The sequence below is a fragment of the Schistocerca nitens genome, chromosome 12 (genome assembly GCF_023898315.1).
Source record: "Schistocerca nitens isolate TAMUIC-IGC-003100 chromosome 12, iqSchNite1.1, whole genome shotgun sequence".
NCBI classification, from domain to species: domain Eukaryota; kingdom Metazoa; phylum Arthropoda; class Insecta; order Orthoptera; family Acrididae; genus Schistocerca; species Schistocerca nitens.
In genome coordinates, this window is record NC_064625.1 from 11748398 (window position 1) to 11767467 (window position 19070).

At 43.0% G+C, this 19070-nt stretch overlaps 1 protein-coding gene across 1 annotated transcript in view; it reads left to right on the plus strand.

Moving 5' to 3' along the window:
• LOC126215254 (uncharacterized) overlaps positions 1-19070 on the plus strand; it is a 266573-nt gene that overhangs the window by 117156 nt on the left and 130347 nt on the right. The window lies entirely within an intron of this gene.

A 19070-nucleotide genomic window follows, 5' to 3' on the forward strand; every position in this document is an offset into this window, starting at 1 on the left:
TCCCAATGCGATCTGTGACCTTGCTAATGAACGGAAGAAAAACTTTGCCCATGGACGACTGTTGTTCGTCGTTACTCCTGATTCTCTGCCTAGAGCGAAGTGCTCGATCTATATCCTTGCTAGAAAAGCCATTCTTCACGAAAACTGACCGTAGGTGTTCAATCTCATCTTTTAAATAAACAGGTTCACAAAGTTTGTGCGCCCTGTCTACCAATGTTTTCATTACACCTCTTTTTTGTCTAGGGTGGTGGTTTGAATCTTTGTGTAGATAACGATCAGTATGTGTGGGCTTTCTATACACCTTATGGCCCAACGTTCCGTCCGGTCGTTTAATCACAGACACATCCAGGAAGTTCAATTGCCCATTCCTTTCTGTCTCCATAGTGAACTGGATTTTCGGATTAATGCTGTTTAAATGTGTCAGGAAGGCATCCAAATCCTCTGCTCCGTGTGTCCATACTACGAACGTGTCATCGACATAGCGATACCATCTGGCTGGTCTCTTACTGGCCGTCTGCAACGCCCGTTGTTCAAAAGTCTCCATAAATAAGTTAGCCACAGCAGGACTGAGAGGACTGCCCATAGCCACCCCGTCAATCTGTTCATAAAAGTCATTATTGTATTGAAAGTAGGTTGTGGTGAGGCAGTGTCGGAATAATGCCACAATATCGGTGGGAAAAATATCCGCTATGCATAAGATAGCTTCGTTTACCGGAATCGTGGTAAATAACGACACAACGTCAAAACTGACGAGGATATCATCCGGGCCCACGCTCGTTTCCTTTAACTTGTCAATGAAGTGAGCTGAATTTTTAATATGACTGTCCGTCCTACCAACATAAGGCTGCAGCATTGAGGCAAGGTGTCTTGCTAACTCGTGTGTTGGTCCGCCTATAGCGCTGACAATTGGCCGCAACGGAATCCCAGGTTTATGAACTTTGGGTAAGCCATAAAGTCTAGGTGGGTACGCTTCTGTTTTACAAAGCAGCTTCTTATCGTCGGAGCCAAATGAAGACGCTTTCACCAGTCGATTTGTCACTCTTAAAATCTTCATAGTCGGATCTTTCTGGAGCTTTTTGTAATTGGAGGGAACCAAAATATCATTGATTTTTCCATGATAGTCCTCACTGTTCAGTATGACGGTGGCATTACCCTTATCTGCATTAAGAACAATAATGTTTTTATCTCCATTTATATCCCTCAGCGCCTTCCTTTGAGCCTGCGACAAATTACTTTTAGGTGGCTTACATGTGCGTAAAATCCTAGCCGTTTCCATCCTAATTACGTCAGCGGACTGCTGTGGAAGCTGACGGATACCGGCCTCAATATTTGCTACAATATCCTCTGTGGGTACGTTTTGGGGCGTCACAGCAAAATTGCCTCCTTTCGCTAGCACAGAAATTTCAACTTTTGACAAATCTTTATCGGACAGGTTAATAACAGTTCGAGAATTGTCCTCAACTGAACCCCCAGTAAGAGACCAGCCAGATGGTATCGCTATGTCGATGACACGTTCGTAGTATGGACACACGGAAGAGAGGATTTGGATGCCTTCCTGACACATTTAAACAGCATTAATCCGAAAATCCAGTTCACTATGGAGACAGAAAGGAATGGGCAATTGAACTTCCTGGATGTGTCTGTGATTAAACGACCGGACGGAACGTTGGGCCATAAGGTGTATAGAAAGCCCACACATACTGATCGTTATCTACACAAAGATTCAAACCACCACCCTAGACAAAAAAAGAGGTGTAATGAAAACATTGGTAGACAGGGCGCACAAACTTTGTGAACCTGTTTATTTAAAAGATGAGATTGAACACCTACGGTCAGTTTTCGTGAAGAATGGCTTTTCTAGCAAGGATATAGATCGAGCACTTCGCTCTAGGCAGAGAATCAGGAGTAACGACGAACAACAGTCGTCCATGGGCAAAGTTTTTCTTCCGTTCATTAGCAAGGTCACAGATCGCATTGGGAAAGTTTTAGGCAAGTATGGGGTGGAAACTATTTTCAGACCTACTAGGAAAATAAAAGAATTTTTAAGGTCAGCAAAAGATGCACGGCACCCTTTGGCTACACCGGGGGTATATAAAATTCCTTGTAGTTGTGGACAGGTTTACATCGGTACTACAAAGAGAAGTGTGAACACCCGTCTTGTCGAACATACGAGGAATTGCCGCCTAGGTCACACGGATAAATCGGCCGTAGCGGAACATGTTTACCAGGAAGGTGATCATGAAATAAAATTCAACGAGACGAGCGTCATATCAAAAACCTCGTATTATTATGCACGCTTGTATAGAGAGGCTATCGAGATTGATAAACATCGTAATAATTTTAACAGGAAAGACGAAGGTGTTAAACTGGATAAAATTTGGATCTCAGCGTTGCACCGCAAGCGTGACGATCGATTACTTTCAATCGAGAATGTTGGCATTACCAGAGACAATCTCATAGCCGACGCCACGTGATCGACAGTGGCGCCCTCTGTACTGCCTATATAATCAGCGCCTCCTCGAGTCTTCTTCGCAGTTTGCCGCTTTACCTCCGAAGATGTCTCCCGCAGTCGGAGACGAAACGTTAGGAGACAGTTTTATACTTCGACCACGGCCTATCAGCCCGGAAGTTTTAAGTAAAGACATCTGCACAATAATTCTCTATTATTTCACTCCCGAACAGCGCGCAGAAAAAGCGAACTCTTGTATCATTTTACGCAAGCACTGATCTCCCTTACTTTATTACGAAGATCGTTTTCTCCCCATGTAGGTCGGCTTCAACAAAATATTTTCACATTCAGAGGAGAAGGTTGGTGACTGATACTTCGTCAGAAGTGTTCTACCAATTGAGCTACCTAAGAACGACTCACGCCCCGCCCTCATAGCTTCACGTCAGCCAGTACCTGGTCTCCTACTTTCCAAAGAGGACTTGCCCGCGAAAGGCAAATGTCCCGAGTTCGTGTCTCGATCCGGCACACAGTTTTAATCTGCCAGGAAGTTTCATATCCTTGAGCACTTAGCGTTTTCCGGAGCAAAGCATGGAGACCTCATCCCAACCACGAAAACACCTCCGTACCGTAGCATCATCTCCTACGTACTTCACTGTTAGCACTTGTCACGACGGCAGGTAACTGTCGCCAGGCATCCGCCAAACACCCTCCATTCTGATTTCCGCAGCTTCTAACGTGATTCGAGTCATCCGCTGTCCAGTGGCGTTGCTGTTTCCACCATCTCGAGTATCGTTCAGAAACGTGTGGTTGTGAGAAACTGCTCCGCCACTGTACCCCATCCATACAGTGACTGAGCTAGCTGAACGGCTGGTAGCACTGTGGAACTGACGACCGATTCCTTCTGCTGATTTGGTGCAAATTATTTACAAGCATGCTCCGCAGTCCTCGACGGTCACAGATCGTGAGGTCTGCCTGGTCTCACTTTGGTTGTGGTTGTTCTTTCACGTTTCCACTTCACCATCACATCACTAACAGTCGAGTCGCAGAGTGGTTGAAATGTCCCTGATGGATGTGTTACTCAAAGTGACATCCAGTGACCAGTTCACGTCCAACATGGCCAACTTCCCCTGACCGACTCATGTCTGTCTGCTGACAACACAATACTCCCCGTCTCCTTTTATGCTGGCGGGTCCGCCTCTAGTGACATCCAGTGGCCAATTGCGCATTACAAAGAGGTGTCCGGCTACTTCTGACCAGATCTGTACTTTGTCCAGTGAACCTACGTGGTGTTACAATTGAAGCACGCGTCAAATCTCACAATAATAGGTTATATTAGATTAGATTTACTTTCATTCCAATTGATCCGTAGTGAGGAGGTCCTCCAGAATGTAGAACATGTCAGAAAAACAATACATGACAAATATTTACAGCAAAGGATTTGGAAGAGCAGTTGAACGGAATGGACAGTGTCTTGAAAGGAGGATATAAGATGAACATCAACAAATGCAAAACGAGGATAATGGAATGTAGTCGAATTAATTCGGGTGATGCTGCGGAAATTAGATTAGGAAATTAGACACTTGAAGTAGTAAAGGAGTCTTGCTATTTGGGGACCAAAATAACTGACGACGGTCGAAGTAGAGAGGATATAAAACGTAGACTGGCAATGGCAAGGAAAGAGTTTCTGAAGAAGAGAAATTTGTTAACATCAATTATTGATTTAAGTTTCAGGAAGTCGTTTCTGAAAGTATTTGTATGGAGTGTAGCCATGTATGGAAGTGAAACATGGACGATAAATAGTTTGGACAAGAAGAGAATAGAAGCTTTCGAAATGTGGTGCTACAGAAGAATGCTGAAGATTAGATGGGTAGATCACTTAACTAATGAGGAGGTGTTGAATAGAATTGTGGAGAAGAGGAGTTTGTGGCACAACTTGACTAGAAGAAGGGATTGGTTGGTAGGACATGTTCTGAGGCATCAAGCGATCACCAATTTAGTACTGGAGGGCAGCGTGGAGGGTAAAAATCGTAGAGGGAGACCAAAAGATGAATATACTAAGCAGATTCTGAAGGATGTAGGCTGCAGTAGGTACTGGGAGATGAAGAAGCTTGCACAGGATAGAGTAGCATGGAGAGCTGCATCAAACCAGTCTCAGGACTGAAGACCACAACAACAATAACCATTCCACAGGTCCCAAGTGGAATGATCGTCAGTTTTTAATGAACACTATATCAAAGAATCATTTTACAAATACCAATGCACTGAATTTAAAATAAAAAAAAACTTTTTTAATTATTTATAAGGTAATGAACGTGTAATACAACAACTATAATACTTATTTACAATGAACACATTACTGCCCTGAAATCGTGCAGAGTTTGTTTTATTGAGAAATTCATCAATGGAGTAGAAGGATTTGGCCACCAATAAATCCTTTGGGCCTCTCTTAAACTGAATCTCATTGGTTGTTAAGCTTTTTATGACTGCTGGCAAGTTATTGAAAATGTGCGTTCCTGAATAATGCACACCTTTTTGCACAAGACTAAGCGACTTTAAATCGTTGTGAAGATTATTCTTATTTCTAGTATTGATTCCATGAATTGAGCTGTTGGTTTGAAAAAATTATATATTTTTAATGACAAATTTCGTTAAGGAATAAATATATTGGGAAGCAGTAGTTAGCATCCCTAGTTCCCTAAACAGGCTTCTGCAGGATGTTCTTGAGTTGACACCACATACAACTCTTACTGCACGTTTTTGTGCCCGGAAAACTTTAGCTTGCCTAGATGAATTACCCCAAAAAATAATCCCATATGACATTATGGAATGAAAGTAAGCATAGTATGCCAGCTTTTTCATTTTTATATCCCCTATGTCTGACACAATTCGCATTGCAAATAGAGATTTGTTAAGATGCTTCAGCAGTTCTGCGGTGTGCTCCTCCCAGTTGAATTTGGTATCAAGGTGTAATCCCAAGAATTTAACACTGTCCACTTCTTCTATCGGCTTGTCATCGTATGTTAGGCAACGTAGTGGGTTCTCTTGACTTCACAGCTAGATGTGACGCCAAGTGCATTTTGAATATCAGTGTTGTAGCATTCCACTTGGCTGTGTACGAAGGCTAACCATAACCACTGGGTGCTGACGTGGGACTGACACGACACGACACGACACGTCAGAAAGCGGCGCCGCGATGTCAACCTCTTCCTCGTCCCCCCCCCCCCCCCCCCCAGAAACCTAGCACCGACGCTCATCGACTCAATTGTGGAAATGAGCCAGCCAGGGGAAGCCGCGGCTATGATAACACTTCCCACGTCCTGCCGGCGCTGCCAACTGCGGCGAGCTAAAAGCACTAAATGAAGACACTTTATTTATACCTGCACTTTGCCTTGCATCCAGAGCCTCATTCACACCGCAGGCTGTCTGAGCTCCAGCATAGGCACGCACTCCGTAAAAACTAAAAATCTTGTCTTCGTTTTAACACCGTGGTGCAAGCCCCCACATATCGTATCTGATCAAAAGTTCCCGGACACTGCCGTGTACTGCGGAGTTCGCCACTGGGTGTCGAGTACTATTTTGTCAGCAGAGAATCAGTAACAGGAGAATGGGTTGGTGACTTCCAATGTGGAGTGGACATTCGCTGTCACCTAACAAGGGAACATCCCCATCGTACCCCCCCCCCCCCCTCAGATTTACTTATAATTTGGCACAGTGGATAGGCCTTGAAAAACTGAACACAGATCAGTCGAGAAAACAGGAAGAAGTTGTGTGGAACTATGAAAAAATAAGCAAAATATACAAACAGAGTAGTCCATGGGCAACATATGCAACATCAAGGCTGTTATGGACACGGGAGCGCCGTGGTCCTGTGGTTAGCGTGAGCAGCTGCGGAGCGAGAGGTCCTTGGTTCAAATCTACCCTCGAACGAAAAGTGTACTTTCTTTATTTTTGCAAGTTATGATCTGTCCGTTCGTTCATCGACGTCTCTGTTCACTGTAATAAGTTTAGTGTCAGTGTTTTGCGACCGCACCGCAAAACCGTGCGATTAGTAGACGAAAGGACGTGCCTCTCCAATGGGAACCGAAAACATTTGTTCCAGGAAAACACGTCTGATATATTCTATACGACACTGGTGACGGCATGTGCGTCACATGACAGGAATATGTTGTCGACCCACCTAACTTGTGCACTTGGCGAATGGGTAAAAAGATTCTTCTACCTTGCCCGATTTAGGTTTTCTTGTGGATGTGATAATCACTCCCAAAAAAGTGATGAATACATAAGAGTGTGTCACATAAACTGCAACAAACGAATGCAACAGTTTCACAGTCGCACAGTTTTCTCTGTGCTCTGTCAGAACATATGTTTTTAACGTTTTCAAATTTTTCCGTGTGTAAACCGTCAAATCCTGCATATGTCCAAGCAAATCTGAACATGTCCTGGAATTTTGGAGAGCGAAATTGATTATGTACGAGTGCCTGAACTCTGATAATTGTTTGACAGTAAAAATTTAACTTTTAACTGGAGGGAAGACTTGAACCAAGGACCTCTTGTTCCGCAGATGCTCACGCTAACCACGGGACCACGGCGCTCCTGTACCCACATCATCCTTGATGTTGCCTATGTTGCCCATGGACTGCTCAGTTTGTATATTTTGCTTATTTTTTCATAGTTCCACACAACTACTTCTTGTTTTCTCGATTGATCTGTGTTCAGTTTTTCAAGGCCTATCTACTGTGCCAAATTATAACTAAATCTGAGGGGATGCGATGGGGAGGTTCCCTTGTGAGTAACGAATCCATCAGGGACATTTCAGCCCTTCTATAGCTCCGCAAGTCGACTATAGGTTACATGACTGTGAAGTGGAAACCAGAAGGAAGAACCACACCTACACAGAGAACAGCCTGATGGACAAGGACTGTTGAGTGTTGTGAAGGGTGGTAATAAAAAAGACATATGAAACCATCGGAAGGAACCACTTTTGACCTCCAAAGTGCTGGCAGCGGTCTAGCTTGCACAACGGCTGTCCGTAGGAGTTGAAACGAAGGGCTCAAATGGTCGAACAACAATCAAAAGCCACGCAGTGGTAAGCGACGCTTCATGTCGTGTAAAGGGCCGTCATAAGGGCGTAGGGCAGACACGACCCATTTTAATGTCACTAATGCGCGTCCGGCTCAGGTAATGTATTCGGCTAAATATTCGAGTGGACTGCTAATATAAATTAATTCAACGCAACCCAGATCTCCCTTGCGTCAAATTCCTATTAGCGTCTAGTCAAACGTGTGACTCTCAATTTCATAAAATCACTGTTTAAAGCAATGGTTACAGCATTCGGGAGGACGACGGTTCAATCCCGCGTCCGGCCATCCTGATTTAGATTTTCCGTGGTTTCCCTAAATCGCTCCAGGCAAATGCCGGGCTGGACCTTTCAAAGGGCACGACCGACTTCCTTCCTCGCCCTTCCCTAATCCGATGAGACCGATGACCTCGCAGTTTGGTCTCTTCCCCCAAACAACCCAACAGCTTTTCCGGCCTTTTGAACTCGTTATAATAAACTGTATAACAAAATTTAATGCAAATGAATGTTAAATATATATTTTCAGGTTTTCAACGCGTAAACTGAAAAAATGCTACTTTTGTGGGCTTGGTATCGTAAAATGTTCCGTGCTAGCGCGCGGAACACAGTTTCAGACGAGGAGTTAGTGCTGCTCTGCCTACAGCAACTGTGCACTGTTCAACCATTCATAGTATTACACTCAACAGACGTCCTAAACAACCACATTTAGTACTGTTAAATTACCATAGATCAGTGTTAGACATCATGTTTGAGTGTTAGGAAGTCTTTTCTAAAAGTGTTTGTATGGAGTGTAGTCTTGTACCGAGGTGAAACGTGGATGGTAAATAGTTTACAGAAGAAGAAAATAGCAGGTTTTGAAATGTGGTGCTATCTATAGAAGTTTGCTGAAGATTGGTTGGGTACATCGAGTGGACTGCTAATATAAATTAATTCAACCCCGCTCTCCCTTGCGTCAAATACCTATTAGCGTCTAGTCATGTGGTGCTACAGAAGAATGCTGAAGATTAGATGGGTGGATCACATAACTAATGAGAAGGTATTGAATAGAATTGGGGAGAAGAGGAGCTTGTGGCACAACTTGACAAGAAGAAGGGACCGGTTGGTAGGACATGTTCTGAGGCATCAAGGGCTCACAAATTTAGCATTGGAGGGCAGCGTGGAGGGTAAAAATCGTAGAGGGAGACCAAGAGATGAATACACAAGCAGATTCAGAAGGATGTAGGTTGCAGTAAGTACTGGGAGATGAAGAAGCTTCCACAGGATAGAGTAGCATGGAGAGCTGCATCAAACCAGTCTCAGGACTGAAGACCACAACCACAACAACAACAACAACAACAACAACAACAACGAGTAACTTATGAGGAAGTACAGAACTGAATTAAGGGGGTGGGTGGGTGGGGGAGAAATTTGCGGCACAGCGTCACTAAAAGAAGGGATTTGCTGGTAGGGCACGTTCTGAGACGTCAAGGGATCACCGATTTAGTGCTGGAGAGAAGTGTGGGTTTAAAAATTGTAACTGGTGAGTGTTTTCATATACACGAAGTGCCTTGACGTAAGGTATCGGTACTGCGTTTTTTCTTCCGGTTTTCGTATTTTTTTTTTTTATTGCAGAGTTTTTCAGGCAGACCTGATTGCTTAAAAATAGATATGTCACTACATTTTGCGTATGCTCCAACATCTGGGTAAGTGAAATTACAAGCCGCATCGCGTATAGCATGTAAAACGGTGGAAAATTATTTTTGTAATTGTACTGCAATGAGCCTGTATAACGTGGCTCTGCGTTTCTTACACAGTTACAACGTACCAGGTTGAGTACCCGGCCTTACGCAGGTGTGTATTTATTCCAGTTTTCTATTAATACACCTGCTCCCACCTCCCCCCCCCCTCTCTGTTCATCTGCTCCTCTCCCCTTTCTCTCTCCTCCTCCCCCTCTCTCTGTCTTTATCTTCGTCCCCTCTCTCTGTCTTTATCTTCGTCCCCTCTCTCTGTCCATTTCCCCCCTCCCGTATCTCTGTCCATCTCCTCCTCCTCCTACTGCTACTACTGCTACTACTACTACTACTACTACTACTACTACTACTACTTCTACTTCTACTACCTGTCACTATCTCCAGCTTCCCTCTCGCTGTCTGTTCATCTCCTCATCCTCCATTGTCACATTCTACCCAATATGAGGCTGGTGGTTCTTACCCCTACAGTATCTCTTTCCATATTGTAACTAATATGTCTACCAAATTTGATTGAAATCGTCCCAAGGACTTACGATGAGCTTTTTACCTGTGGCTTTACCCACATGCCTAAATGTTTAACATATTCCACGCGTATTAGTACACGTATTTCACCCGTATGCCTACAGAATTTTTTCCTGCAGCTTCCTTTACACGCAGCTCAATGTTTGTGACGTCGTACCCTCTGAAGTACGTGCCGTAAAACGATATGATTTTGTAGGTACAACATAACTAACAGGGACTTGTAAATACGTACAAATTTGATTAACAGTATTTAAAAAATATAAGAGAGTTTCTTTCAGAACAATAATACAATGATGATAATCGCCGGAATCTAAATATCTTTACTGGCTAATTGAAAATCTTTCGTAGGATAAAAGATTTTAATCTGTAAACTTAAACTTGTTGTTAGAGGAGAGTGTTGCTGTCTAGTACGAAGCAGTAAACTCCCAGTTCTTTAAAAATTCAAATCCCAATACATAACTCTGCCGGCCGCGGTGGGCTCGCGGTTCTAGGCGCGCAGTCCGGAACCGTGCGACTGCTACGGTCGCAGGTTCGAATCCTGCCTCGGGCATGGATGTGTGTGATGTCCTTAGGTTAGTTAGGTTTAAATAGTTCTAAGTTCTAGGGGACTGATGACCACAGCAGTTGAGTCCCACAGTGCTCAGAGCCATTTGAACCATTTGAACCCAATACATAAAACAGCTTCAAATATCCGATTAATTTACGAATGAGTTACATGTGTCAAGTATTTGACGTTAAGTATGTAAAGGGGAAGGAGTTTGGAAAAGCTTTCAAATTAAAATTTGTTGGAAGTCGCCAAGTGTTCTTATTACGAAACACTGTAGTCTGGACAGTTTGCGCTTCATTTTAAGGGAAAGCTAGCTTTTCACGCATCTGAATGTTTATGACGTCATATTTCCTGCACTAGTGTGACATCACTATCCAGTTATATAAAGTGGTATATGTAGATTCTGCAAACTGTGTTGTAAGGAAGTAATGGACTGAAACGTCAATCGTGATACGTATTACTGCGTGAACAGTGAAAAAAGAAGCAAGCTATAAATTGTTTCCCTTTCATCATTTTGCGGCGAGTACCAGCGGGAAAAACTTTCATGAAGGTTTGAAATTAAAGTTTGCCGGACGTCGCTAACGGTTTTCTTCCTCAGATGCTGGATGAATAGAGTGGCGGTATTTGCGCGCCTGCGTCACGCCGCCTCAGGCCAAACACAGCATAGCCATCTGTTTTTTATTGTGTTAAACTTTTCACATAAGACATTCCTCTTAAGCACGCCGTTTACATGGGCTTCCAAAACCGGGTATCGTAAACCGATTTCCCAATACCGCTTTTGGTTGGTCATGTGAACTTCAGAATCAATTTTGGAAATCCGCTGCTAATTTGCCAATTCTCCAATACCGCAATCGATTTTCGCTCCCATGTAAATGTAACCGCTTTTGAAACGTGCTTGGTTTGACACGTTACGTCTTGTTTTTAGAATATTGGGGTAATATGGACTTATTGCGCAGTGAAGGAGAAGCAGAGATATTAGACTGAGCATGAAGCTGTCTACCTGTAATATGTAAGTGAAGACAAATGACGATTGTGTTCGCTGAATCAGAAACTGTATCAGCTGTTTTTCAGGCGCCATATTTAAAAGGGCTAGAAAATCGGCTTCGGGTGTTAACTTGCAACGCGGCAGCGAGAAACGGTTTCCGAAATTCGGTTTTCCTCTTCCGGAAGATTTGTGGCATGTAAACGTAGTGCATGAGTAGATTATGAGTGCACTTTTAATTTTGGTCAGTAATTACTCTAAATATTGACAATAAAATTTTTGTTGGCCCTGGAAGATAGGCAAACCATGACTAGTCTTACAAGGGAACCTCCCCATCGCACCCCCCCCCCCCCCTCAGATTTAGTTATAAGTTGGCACAGTGGATAGGCCGTGAAAAACTGAACACAGATCAATCGAGAAAACAGGAAGAAGTTGTGTGGAACCATGAAAAAATAAGCAAAATATACAAACTGAGGAGTCCATGCGAAGACAGGCAACATCAAGGACACCGGGAGTCAACGAGCGCCGTGGTCACGTGGTTAGCGAGAGCAGCTACGGAACGTGAGGTCGTAGGTTCAAGTCTTCCCTGGAGTGAAAAGTTTAATTTTTTATTTTCAGTTTATGTGACAAACTCTTATGTTTTCATCACTATTTTGGGAGTGATTATCACATCCACAAGAAAACTAAATCGGGCAAGGTAGAAGAATCTTTTTACCCATTCACTAAGTGTACAAGTTAGGTAGGTCAACATATTCCTGTCATGTGACGCACATGCCGTCACCAGTGTCGTATAGAATATATCATACGTGTTTTCCCGTGGAGGAATCGGTTGACCTATGACCATGCGATCAAATGTTTTCGGTTCCCATTGGAGAGGCACGTCGTTTCGTCTAGTAATCGCACGGTTTTGCGGTGCGGTCACTTAACACAAACACTAAACTTATTGCAGTGAACAGAAACGTCAATGAACGAACGGACAGATATTAACTTTGCGAAAATAAAGAAAGTAAAATTTTCAGTCGAGGGAAGACTTGAACCAAGGACCTCTCGTACTGCAGCTACTCACGCTAACCACGGGACCACGGCGCTGCTGAGCTCGCGTTTTCCTTGATGTTGCTTGTCTTGCATATGGACTACTCAGTTTGCATATTTTACTAATTTTTTTCACGGTTCCACACAACTTCTTCCTGTGTTCTCGATTGATCTGTGTTCAGTTTTTCAAGGCCTATCCACTGTGCCAACTTATAACTAAATCTGAGGGGGGTGCGATGGTGAGGTTCCCTTGTTAGTAATATAGATATTGAGCTCTGCACAGCTCAGATCAGGAGTCTGATAGAATTAGTCGTGTCATTTTCTCGGTTCTGCTTAATACGCTGAAAATAAAAGGCATTACTCTCTCTGACGGTAGTTCTGTTATGTGTTAAGAATAAATCTCATACAACACTTACTTGTTAACCCGAAAAAAAACCGAACGTAATCCAGACCACTTCATTTCAGCTGTAGAAATAAGTAGCCGTCTTCACTGAGAATAGTCTCAGTGAGGCGGTGGCTATTGTAACTGAACCAAATGACATAGACCGATATTGACTGCTTTATGGTCGCTGCCAGCATTACCGATTAGTAGCTCTGCGTCTACTATAGCAGAAGCGAGATGCCGAGTTTACGGTCGGTGAAATGTTTTTTGTCTTTCAGTTTTAATCATTTGTTTACATTTTAGGTACGTTAAGCGCCATGTTGTCTCTACAATACAGTTGAAAGTACTCTTCAAGCATTCGAGACCGGCCAACGTATTTTGACCACTATCAGTACAGCTACTCCAGTCACCCATTTCTTAGAAAATACTGTGATGTGAGCTCAGACGTAGTGAGGTAAGGCAATGGCGGCGAGTATGACCCAGTTAAGCCAAAACTGGTACAAAACTTCTGTTGTTGTTGTTGTTGTTGTTGTTGTTGTTGTTGTTTTGAAATAAAACACTAGTGCATCAAACCTTTGCTTGAACATCCCTTTTGAAGTCAATGGCGAAGAAAAGATTTTGAAAACAACACCCAGCACGAAAAGATTTTCTAAGACTTAAAATTCGAGAACTTAAGAAAAGTCTCGGGTTTTAAGGCCCATACGAAAAATACAGGTCTGTAAATAAAAATAGACCATAAATGGTGCCATCAGCTGAGCATTAATTTCAACCCAATTAAAATCTTTTGAAAAAACTAGCGATTCGGACAATTTACCTAGGCGTTAGCTCCGTTTCGACATCCAGTCCTTGCTTAATATACTGCAACAAAACTACACTAACAAGTAAGATAGATGTTCGAGTAGCTTTACAAAGCAGCCTCTGGTTCGGTCTAAGCCAAAAACTTTTTACACCATGTTCTAGCTCAAATAGGAACGTAGCACCAAGGACTCCTCTCCCCCCCCCCCCCCCCAACCCCAAAAAAAAATAGATTTTTTTTTTTCGTAGATATTTGTAGCAGCGTTTCCGCGCTATAATCAGGTGTCCCATACCACCCGAAAGACACAGCACATTAAAACACGGTGAAACCAGAAACCGGCTTGAGTGAGTGGGATTGTATTGTTCAATACGATCTACCTCAGGCTGCTCAAATGTTAATACTAGTACGATAATATTACTTCTTACTTTCAACAGTATAAACCGATGCTGAAATTACACCATTCACTAACTTAGGCACTCTAAAAATAATAAAATTTGATTGCGATGCAGACTCAACAGTTAAATTACTGAGGTTCTAGTACATGGTAGAGTGATGTCTGCACTTCATTCCAAGCACTGGATGCGTCCTCTGTTTTACGGCAAATCCGAGAAACGCCGAGTGGCCACCATACGCTTACTCATACTAACCACCGTTTGCCTTTGTCGAACAGAATGATCTCCATTTCAACCAACATGCATCCCTAAAAACACTGCACACGAAAATCCAAAACGCGGTTTTCTCTTATGGCATCCTGAAACCCATGGATCAGGGAAGTGAGATAGACATGTTATGTCTTGACTTCAGATAAGCATTTGACCCAGTACCACACCTGCGCTTATTGGCGGAATTACGATCATACGAATATCAGACGAAAATGGATGGGGGTTTATTGGTAGAGATGATGTAACAGCCCTTACCTTGGATGCAGAGTCATCGACAGATGTAGAAGCAACTTTAGGTGTGCCTCAGGGAACTGTGTTGGGGGCCTTGATCTTCATTTGTACATCGATAACCTGGCAGATAATACAGGGTGTTGCAAAATGAATATACGGGTTTTAAGGCTTTGTAGCACATATTACATTAACCTTACAATTATAAATAATACACCAAATGAAAGAGAAACACAAACGGTTTTTCTTGCAATTATTCAATGTGAACACCGATCACACATAGAATCGATAGGCGAGTTGTGCCAAAACCTTGATCAATGAGTCAGGTGTAACTGCTGAGATAACACTGTTTCTAAGTCGGATAGATCAGCTGGTATCGGAGGCACATACACATGATCGCGTCAGATCTCTTTCACAGTGAGGCGGCGCGCCATCTTGCTCCCAAATAACGATGTGTTGCTCAGCTTCTTTCCATTGAGGCACGGGCCGTAGCTGTAGCACATCAAGATAAGGAACATAAGTTAAAGTTGATTCACCGAAAAAGAAAGGCCCTAAACTTTCCGCGGGGATATTCCTTGGGGCTAAGCGTGAAAGACTCGCGACTCGCACTCGTTCGACACATTTTTCAGTCACTGTTTGTCACTCCATACTCTTTCCATTGCGCACAGGTATACAAACAAAACTGTTTGAGTTGCTCTCTCATTTTGTGTTATTTACAATTGTAAGTTGAACGAAATAAATGCTACAACGCCCTAAAACCTGTATGTTCATTTTGAAACATCCTGTATTAATGGTAACCTTGAGGCATTATGCGGATGATGCAGTGATAATCTATAATCTACATCTACGTACATACTCCGCAAGCCACCGCATGGTGAGATGGTGAGTGGCGGAGGGTACCCTCTACCAATACTAGTCATTTCCTTTCCTGTTCCACTCGCAAATAGAACGAGGGAAAAAACGACTGCGTATATCCTTCGTAAGAGCCCAAATCTCTCTAATCCTTTATTCGTGGCCCTTGCGCTGTATGTACGTTGGCGGCACTAGAATCGTTCTGCAGTCAGCCTCAAATTACGGTTCTCTAAATTTTCTCAATAGTGCTCCTCGAAAAGAACATCCCCTTGCCTTCAGTGATTCCCATTTGAGTTTCCAAATATCACCGTAATACTTACATTTTATTCGAACTTATCGATAGCATATCTAGCAGTCCGCCTCTGAATTGCTTCGATGTCTTCCTTCACTACGATCTAGTTCGGATCCCAGCCACTCGAACAATACTCAACAATGGGTGGCATTAGTGTCCTATATCCGGTCTCATTTACATACGAACTACGCTGTTCTAAAAGTCTCCCAATAAACCTAAGTCGACCATTAGCCTTTCCTACTACAATCTTTACGTGCTCATTCCATTTCACACTGCTTTGCAACGTTACGCCTAGATATATAATCGACGTAAATGAGTCAATCAGCACGCTACTATTCGAACATTATGGGCTTGTTTCGTCTACTCATCTGCATTAACTTGGATTTTTCTACGTTTAGAGCTAGCTGTCATTCATTACACCAACAAGAAGTCATTTTGTATCCTCCTACAGCCACTCAACGACGACATCTTCCCATATACCACAGTATCACCGCAAACAGGCGCAGACTGCTGTCCTCCAGATCACTTGAAAATATTAGTGGTCCTCTCACACTTCTGGTGAACACTACATACTGGGTTCTGTTACTTCAGACGTCTTCGAGCCACTCACATACCTGGGAAACTGTTCCGCATACTTGTACCTTCGTTAACAGTCGGCGCCCGCCGGAGTGGCCGTGCGGTTCTAGGCGCTACAGTCTGGAGCCGACCGACCGCTACGGTCGCAGGTTCGAATCCTGCCTCGGGCATGGATGTGTGTGATGTCCTTAGGTTAGTTAGGTTGAAGTAGTTCTAAGTTCTAGGCGACTGATGACCTCAGAAGTTAAGTCGCTTAGTGCTCAGAGCCATTTGAACCATTTTTTAACAGTCGGCAGTGAGGCACTGTTTCAAATGTTTTACGGAAATCTAGGAGTATGGAATGCGCCTGTTGCCCGTCGTCCATCGTTCGCAGGATCGCATGTGAGGAAAGGGCAACATGAATTTCACACGAGCGATACTTTCTAAATCACTGCTGACGAAAGCTCTTCGCCGGCCGGAGTGGCCGAGTGGTTCTAGGCGCTACAGTCTGGAACCGCGCGACCGCTACGGTCGCAGGTTCGAATCCTGCCTTGGGCATGGATGTATGTGATGTCCTTAGGTTAGTTAGGTTTAAGTAGTTCTAAGTTCTAGGGGACTGATGACCTTAGATGTTAAGTCCCATAGTGCTCAGAGCCATTTGAACCATTTGAAAGCTCTTCCCTCACAAGGAAGTTTATTCTATCTAACTGAGCATATGTTCAAGGATCCTGCGGCAAATCGATGTTAAAAATATTGGTCTGTAATTTTGCCTGTTCGTTGTTTTACCCCTTTTACATACAGAATTAACCTGCGCTTTTTTCCAATCACCCGGGACTTTGCGCTGAGAGAGAGATTCGCGAGAAATGCAGGCTAACTGAAGGGACAGTACTGTACAGTACTCTTTGTAAAACTGAACTGGGATTCCATCAGGACATGGCGACTTACTTGTTTTCAACTGTATCAGCTGTAATATATGAAAGAAGCTGCATAAATATGCAGTCAGATCTTGATAAGATTTCAGAGTGATGCAGAGATTTGCAGCTTGTTTTAAATGTTCAGAAATGTAAATTGTGCACTTCACAAAACGCAAAAAACAGGGTATCCCATGCGCTGTCTACTGTACACCATGAGCTGCATGAAAAAGTGTTTTATTTGCAGACGGGTATTCGGGCAATTGGACCATTATCAGTGACATGTATTGTGTACTGGACGTCTGTATCAAATGGTGTGTCTAGTACGAAATCTCTATGGTGCTAAAATGATGTGGATCTGTGGTATAAAGGTTGTCGTGTAAACGTATTAACAGCTGTCGGGCGCTACACTTCCTGGTCGTACTGGATCTCACGAGTTTCAGAGCGCTAAATATACAAGACTTTTGTAGTACCCTGTGACTGTAGTATCAATGAGTCTGAACACAGCTGGAATCGGTAACCTAAACAAAACACCTGGGCGTAACAATTTGTGGGTATTTGCAATGGAAAAGCGCAGTGGTGGGTAAGGTGTTCACCTCAGCTCTTGAACCTTCTGAAAGGGTGTACAAGAGCTTCTTTGAACCAGTATTCGCCGTGTCTCTAGACTGTCCAACTAGTATGTTCCCTGCAAGGACACTCATTGGTGCTTCATTGCCAGTCCTAGATAGACTTCAGTTCATTGGTAGGATACCAGGAAAATTTAATCAGGCTACAAAGTTTGCGTAAATACCCGCAGCAGATCATCCATCTATTCGTTTGCTATCCGCTCCATGCTTGACGGAACTATTGTCGGTTTTCAAGAATTTTTTTTACAAAACTTACGATATTAAGCGCTAGTTAGAAACGTAATTATTTAATGCTTTAATTGTGCGTCACTATAAGGAACTTGGAGATATGGTATGACTTTGAATCAGAAGGCAGAACTCCCAATACGAGTGACATGGTCCTAAATTATTTTCTCCTTGTCCCCTAAGCCAGCCTGACCAAGGTTTCTATTAATTCGTCTTTCTTCTGCGTTACAAGTAAGCGTTCTACAAGGACGTTGTCGAAGATGTTTGACATCCACTTGTTAAGATTCTAAAATTAATTTTATCCCTTACTACAGTCCAACGAGAATCGAAAGGAGAGAGATTAGCTTTAACGTCTCGTCAATGTAATTACAGACGGGGCTCAAGCTCGCTTCTGAAAGGATAAGGAGATTGGTTGTTTGTTTTTCAAAGGAAACATCCCGGGATTTCCCTTAATAGGTGTATGGAAACCACAGGTCACTTCAGTCTGGATGGCCGGATGTGGATTTCAATCGTCAGCTGTCCAAAATGCGAGTCCACTGCCTTCACACTAAGCCACGCGGGAGTAAAAATACCTCTCCATCGACGTTCCTAAAAACCGCAAAACATTTTGTTGTACTCTATAGTATTCCTATTGCTCTTTGAGCGTGACACCCTCAACAGGGATTATGCTTATTCAAAATATGATATAAAATATTTTAGTCGTCTTCTATGTGCTTGTATGTAAGTGCTTATATATAGTCTACCATTGGTTGTTAATTACAGATTTTTTAAGCAATTTGCCGTAGATAAGTGGGAAAATATCTCCATATGGTAACTTCAACTCTGGCTTCCCTGAGACTTCCCCTATATTAGCGTCTTTTTCAGTTGCCAGTGTTCTCTCCTACATGATAATCGCCCAACATTATTGTTACGAAGTTCAAAGGTCTTCGTTATCAGTATCGCGTCATTCTTGCGCAGTCTTACAATCAGAGGTTTCGGGCCTTCGCGAAAATTGGCTGCAAACAAATGGGAAGTTCCGTAAGAATGATGCAGCACGAAAACTGAAGAACTTTTTAACATAATTGACAACGGCCGCAAATAAATTTTTAAGTCTATTCTTTAACTGCTATTATGTTGCTGTAGCACAAATAACATTGCCCATTTCTAAAGGCAAAATATTAGTTTTTCTCCCTCGGAATTCTATTGTGGTATTGCAAGATTGA